The sequence below is a fragment of the Cupressus sempervirens genome, chromosome 3, assembly GCF_028749045.1.
Source record: "Cupressus sempervirens isolate cs-2001-9-10 chromosome 3, ASM2874904v1, whole genome shotgun sequence".
NCBI classification, from domain to species: domain Eukaryota; kingdom Viridiplantae; phylum Streptophyta; class Pinopsida; order Cupressales; family Cupressaceae; genus Cupressus; species Cupressus sempervirens.
In genome coordinates this window covers 543,349,125-543,356,532 of record NC_143120.1, presented here as the reverse complement: position 1 = coordinate 543,356,532, position 7,408 = coordinate 543,349,125, and positions in this window count along the sequence as shown.

Sequence of the window (7,408 nt, the reverse complement as noted above, 5' to 3'; positions counted from 1 at the left end):
AAATTTAATATTTTAAAATTAAATAGTAAATAACTAGTTTCCAATTTCATTTAATTTTAATAAACTATAGATAAGAAAAATAAGATTGTATTTTTTTATTAATTTAATAAACAAAAATTTAAATTGATAAATATATTAATTAATTAAATTATTATCATCATTATTATTGATCGATAAAAGGCCTAAGCCATGTATATTATATTAATTTAAAAAATAGTGTCTTCATTCAAATAGGCACTGGTCGGAAAGAACAAAGAAGAAATCCTCTAGTCTAGTCTAGGACACTTTATCCCATATAGCTATTATATAATTACAAGGGGAATATCCCAAGTATTTAGATTCAAATTTTTTCTTATTAATATCTACATAATTTTTATAATCAACTCTAAGTAGCCATCTCTGTATTTAGTTGAGGCTATATGAGCCTTCCCTCCTTTTCATCTACTTTCTTATAGTTCACACATTTAGGGATTAACTTGGTCTATGTTTGATATTGATGACACTTTATAAAATATTTTCTTGTTAATTTCCTCCTTCCCTTTGCATTCTACATGCTATCAAACATTTGAAACTCAATAGGATTTTTTAGGAAGATTAGTGTAAAAATAGCCAATAAAATGTCCAATTTGTATCCCTGAGTTTGAAATAGGTCAATTAGATCTTAGAGATAGAGTAATTAGAGAACCTCATGGTGTAAATAGATGTTAATTTCATCACTGCATTAGTTGTTAGCTTTTGATACTTTGTTGTTATCTTTATCTTACTTTCACTAAACATGGATTTTGAGGATTATCATATTGATTAGAATAACATTACTTTTGAAAGAGATAATAAAGATTTATGTCTAAGTGAATTAGTCTATATTGTTACTCTAAAAAGCCTAAGTGTAATCATAGAGTATGTCTATCAAATTAATCCAGTGTTAAATCTCAGTATTTGATCAATTTAATTAATGATTTGACTAATATTCCTCTTATAGACTGCAATATTTGTTAATGTTTTGAAATATGGATCTAACCACAACTGACACTTGTCTCCAAGGATAAGAAGTATTTATATTAATAAGAAAAATATAAACTAAAGCTACAATAAATTGGTCTACTCTAAAACCATTTTAATTTTTATTGCTTTTATAGTCACACATTAGCAAGAAATTTCATACACCTCATCTTATATCGAGTGCTTAGATATATGGCATGACCAAGGGTTTAAATGGTTCCCCATTCTCATCTTATTCTTCATGTGGTTGAATAGGAAATTCTAACATTTTTACATCCAATGTAGAAGTACTATCCCATATTTCTATCTCTTCTTCCACTAAGTATAAACCCATCCAATTGTTACAGCTTGTAGAGAAAATATGAAAGAAAATGAACAAGAATTTTAGATTTCTTCTAATGTTAGGATTAACTAATAATCTAGAGTTGAATGAAGAAACTAGGAGATATAAAGGGATAATTTGTCTATGATCTATTCAGATTTCATAGTGACATGACCTACAAATATAAATATCATTTCGAACACAAGCCAATACCTTTTCAAGGTTTCCTATATATTCATTCTTCAATAACAACTGGATTGATATGTTTAGTTTATTTGGTTCAAGAAGGCATGCCAAAGAAAATAACATTGCAGGTATATCACTCAAAACTATGTAATAGATTGAATTATTTACAAATTCCTTTCCTAGGATCCTATAGATTGCTCTCTTTATCAAGAAATGTGAGTTTTGTAGTATAATAGAGAGATAAACATCAGAAATAGGTTCATCAAACACAATTTGAAGATACAACCCTCTCAATTTTATAATTGTGTTTATCTTGGGGATCCTATAGATTTACTCTAATACCTACTATCTTAATTAAGACCTAAATGTTCACCTAGAATGTGAACGGTCCATTTTATTAAAGAGCTGACCAGAGACACTTACCTAGAGCCAGACTCTTCAATTCTTGGCTAGGAAAGAAAAAAATGACGGATTACTTGGGGGAATAAATGACCCTAATTATTGACTAATTAGTTCCCTCTTTTGTCAACAATCTATTTGATTTGTGATGATCAAAGCCATTTCTCACTTTTTAAAGGGTATTGACTAATAGGTCTCATAGATTGTATAGGTTTTTCTTTCTCCATTTTCGAATCTAATATTTTTTAAATCTCTATTAGCTATTTCCTTTGATTTATATGGGCTATAGTGGTTAAAATTACTATTCTAAATATATTGCCTTTTAGTGATGTTTTGGTTTAATCTTTATGAGGATTTCATCCAGATTATTCATTTAATTTGTAATTCTCTAGCTAAAATACATATGAATTTGAGAATTAAACTAATATTTTGATTGAAATTACTTCCCATCTTTATTGAGAACTAAATGAATAGCTAATTAATGAAAAAAGGCAATGAATCTACTAAATATTTCATTTGTATTCACTTTCATAAATATTTACATCCTTTGTACATCTTTAGATTGTAGGATCTATATTTGAGAAAGACCAAAATAGGTAACTACCTATACCTGACCAAACGAAAAAAAACAAGGACACAAAGGGAGAAGATAGCTTGATGAAAACAAAATTCTAGAGTCAGCATTATATGGAAAGATAGAACCAAAACCCAACAACTAGACAAAAGACCACACATAGATAATCCTTCTAGGAATTAAACAAAAAACATAAGATCAATAGAGAAAAAAATCAAATTTAGTGAAAGTATCCCATATGACCACTTATTCTTCTTTCCAAGAAATCATGATGAGATCTTCCACTTCCTCCAAGTCATGCTCCATTGAGCCTGACTTCAAGATAAACACAATTTTTTGCTTATTGGATTTGTTGAAATTGGGTAGAGAAAATTCCAATTCACTCAAATCCAAGAATCCACCCCTAGCTTGAGATAAAAAGAAAAAGATCTATGATAGTTAAAAAGCCAATCCTAGTTTTGACCTTCAACTATATTCCTCCATCTCAACAAAAAATCTAGAATTGCCTTCATCTTTCGCTATTCTTCATTGAAAAGGTTGCTATCTCTAATCTATAAGATGGAACATCTAAAGACATTGGCCTAAATCAAACTACTCAAAGAATTACACATATATTCTTTAGCATATGGAATTTCTAGGTTCCTATTGATACTTAACAATGCTTTTTCCAAATTGTCCAACCAAGTTTCATTGAAAAGGTTGTTACATACTCAAATGATATTTAAATGACTAATCTACATCCTAGCCACGCAAGCTATAAAGTTTTATATGATTGAATTTTTGGTGCACCAAGTGCATTCATAATTAAAAACCTTCTCCCATAAAGCCCTACTAACCACCACCCAAGTCATATCATCAACTAGATTAAGGATCTTATTCTAGTGCTTCAGTTTAACACAACCCCTAAAAGCCATAGTTTTTTCTTTAAAGGAATGGAATAGGGTGATCAAAGGTTTCATGTTGTGATAGATATACAAGAAGAAATGATTAATAGGTGGAAATTTCACAGTAAATAGGATGCCGAAAGAAAACATACAAATACAAATATAAAGCAATTAGACCTTATTGTAGCTTCTAAAATTTTCACAAAATCTCTAGAAGAGTCTAGAAAGTCTGAGATTAGTTATAGATTGAGACATATACATATAGCCTAGAGAAAATTAAAAGAAAAATAAAAGGCTAAGACCAATCATGAGAGGATGCAACATGAAGAAAGGAGAAAATGAACCCACAATAGCTAAACCAAAGCTAAGAAAACAACAAACTACTAAAAAAGGAAGGGGACTAAACTAACCAACAAAACACCTAAAACCAACAAAGAAAAAGCATAAAGCATTGATAGACTAGACCAACATAAGGTTGAGCTAAACAAAATAGACAAGATAGAAAGAGATAAGATGAATATGATTTAGATTATGTTAGGTTTAAAGAGCCTTTATTGAGATATCCTCACCATCCACTCCCATGTTTTCTAATTGATCATCATCCTTGTCTCTTAATAAATATGTTAGATTTGAATTTCCTCAAACTTATCACAAAGATTGAGAACTATTTATAACTTAGAGTTAAATTTCCAATTAGGGGTACATATTCTAAGAGCATTTAATATGATCTTAGAATCTCCTTCAATAACTAATTTCTTTATGCCTAATACAAGGACTAGTTTGAGTCCCTCCTTTAAAGCTTCTATTTTTGTAATATTGTTTGACATCACACCTACAGTTTTAGCTTGTTTAATGATCTAATTTTCAATTTTTGAGCAACATCCTATGCCTTCTTTGCCTAGGTTTCCTCTGGATGCCCCATCAAAGTTTAATTTTATCCTTCCTACTGAAGGCAGATCCCATCTACATTCCTTTCTTAGTTTCTCATTTTTCTTTGGATATACTATTGGAAAATTTATAAGGTTTTTCCAGTATTTACGCATATCTGCATCCCAATTTGAGAATGATCCTTCTTCTTTAATTGTTTTCCTTAGATTATTATTCATAACTTATATTATATAGGGTTCTACTTTGTTTAGGAAGAAATAAAAGTTCATTTAAGAGTAATTGAATATTCTTATATTTCTTTCCTTCCATACTTCCCACATAAGAATAGAGGGGGAGATATTCCATAATTTTCTATATATTTTTGAGTTTCCAAAGTTAGGCCTAAAGGATTTGAGCAATGCAAATCAATAAAACTCAAAGAACAACTACATGCAAGAACCTATCATAGAGAAGAAAAGACAAAGAAGAGGCAAGGGTTTTGCTCTAAGAATATGTGAATTATATCATTAGACTAAAAGAATAAGAGATAATTACAAAAGATCAATCCTTATAAAAGAAGATCGAAAAGCCTAAAAAGAAAACCCTGAGAGGTAAATGACATTTAATAATTACTAATTAATTATTAAATAAAAATGCAAGTGCATAAAGGGAAATATTAAGAAGGGAGTAAAGGTAATTTAATAAAAAAAATAAAATTAAATCTTTACTCTAAGAGTCCCCCCTTAAGATGAGCAATAATGCAGCTACAAATAATGCATAAAAAATGAGATAACTACAATGCTAAAAGAAAACTTGGGTCCTGGCAACAAGGCCCGATGAGGTATCCAATCACAACCAAATATCAATGAAATGGAGAAACAAGGAAAACCATGTGGGAAAAACCCTACTCTAAAATGAGATAGAAAGAAAATAAGGAAGGAAGAACTCACCACTGAAAACCCCCAAGGATAACTTCCTTCACCCCAAGCATAGAACACAACTGGAGATATCATGAGGATGAAAAAGGTTTAGTGAATATGTTTGCAACCTATCTGATAGTGGTAATAAAATCCAAGCTCAAAGAGCCATACTAAATTAGATGCCTAATGAAGTGCATGTGAAGCTCAATGTGCTTGGTCCATTGATGCTCAACTGGGTTGCAAGAAATGTGTATAGCTCTTTGATTGTCACACCAAAGAAAGGTGGGACTATTAGGAGGAAATTAAAACTTTTTCATCAAATGTTAAAGCCATAAAACCTCTTGACTAGCTAGCAAAGGTCCCCTATACTTTGCCTTTATAGATGATAATGTTGCTTCTTGCAAGCCCTTGTGATAGGACCAAAACCAAGATAGAAAAAATCTAGAAGTAGACTTGCAATCATCAATATCACCAGCCCAATCTAAGTTTGTGTAACCAACAATCTGAGGATCCCCTAATGTGTAGTGAATTCCATAACATATAGTACCCCTAATGTACATCAAGATATGTTTGGAAGGTTGCCAATGAATCTCATGTGGATCATGTGAGAATCTAGAGACAAGTATAACCATAAAGGAAATATCAGGACATATATGTGTGTCAGGTACAACAAACTACCCACAAGCTATATTTACGAAGTAGAATCCACTGTCAGAGTAGTACAAGTGGTAGATAAAACCACACCCAAATAAAAAGGTGTGGGAGAAGGCATGCAATCAAGCATGTTGAATCTATTAAGTATATCAAGAGCATAGTTCTACTAGAGTAAGGCTATCCCATCCGAAGACTGAACAACCCATAGGCCCAAAAAATTGTGTAGAAGTCCAAGGTTTGTCATCTCAAATTTATCTCTCAAAACTCATTGAACACTCTATATCATGGAGGATGATCTAATTGTAATGATGAGATCATCTAAATAGAGCACAAGTATCAATAAGTCAGCCCCATGATGCTGAATGTAAACTATAGGATTGGAATGACACCAAGTAAACTATGAAGCAAGCAAGAAGGAATTCATCTTCTCATACCAAGCCCAAGGGGCCTATTTGATATTATATAAAGATCTTTGAATCTTGCAAACCAATGAGGAGTCATGTACAAAACCATGAGGCTGCTCTATATAGATCTCCTCATGAAGGTCTCCATGAAAAAAGGCACTTTATAGACCCATCTAAAAAATTGTCCATCCTTGTGAAGTTGCAAGAGAGAGTACAAGACAAATAGAATTCATCTTGACAACAAGAGAAAAGATCTTAGAGTAATCAATACCCTCAAACTGATAAAATACCTTTACAAGGTGTTCCTTGTATCTATAATAGAACCATTTGCAACATACTTGTTATGGTACACCCACCACTACCGAACCAACTTTCTTTCTTTTGGAAGAGGACAAAGAAGAGTACTCCTCATCCATAACCCTATCCCACTCTAAGTGTCTTGTCACCTATGAAAAAATCTATGGATAATTTGAAATGGCATGACTCAAAAGTCTAGTATCAGAAGTTTAAGCATGAGTGTGATGAGAATTTGAAGTATCGCTTTCCATAGGTCCTATTGCATCAATAATAGCATGAGCCTACTTTGTAACTCATTGAAAAATTGGTGGAGGTGGTAAATATGGCTCAATATAAAGGTCTTCTTTAGAGGATGCATAATCCTATGGAGGAGTAGAGGAAGTATTGGGTAGTGAGGGAGAAGTTGGTGATGAAGGTTCCATCTAAGGATAACACTCATCAAATTGAACATCTCACCAAATCAAGAAATCTCTAGAATTAGGATTAAACAACCTATACACCTTCATATCCTCACAATAATGAACAAATATGAGTGGTCAATAATTCCTCTGCATGGCTTTTTGTTGAGCATTTGGAATAAATGCCCAAGCCTCACTACAAAAAATGTAGAATGTAGAAACATCGAGCTTGACATGAGTCCAAGCCTCCTCAAGATTCAAGTGTCACAATGCCTTGTGAGGCATATAATTCTAAATATAGGTGGCATAATTGATAGCCGAATCCTAAAATGAAGAACTCATATCTCAAGAATGCATCATACAATTGGCCTTCTCCTTTAATGTCCTATTCTTGCACTCTGCAACCCCGTTCTACTAAGGGGTATGGGGTACTATGAACTAGTGTTGTAAACCATGCTTAGTGCAAAAATCTCTAAAAGAATAATTCACATATTCTCACCCATT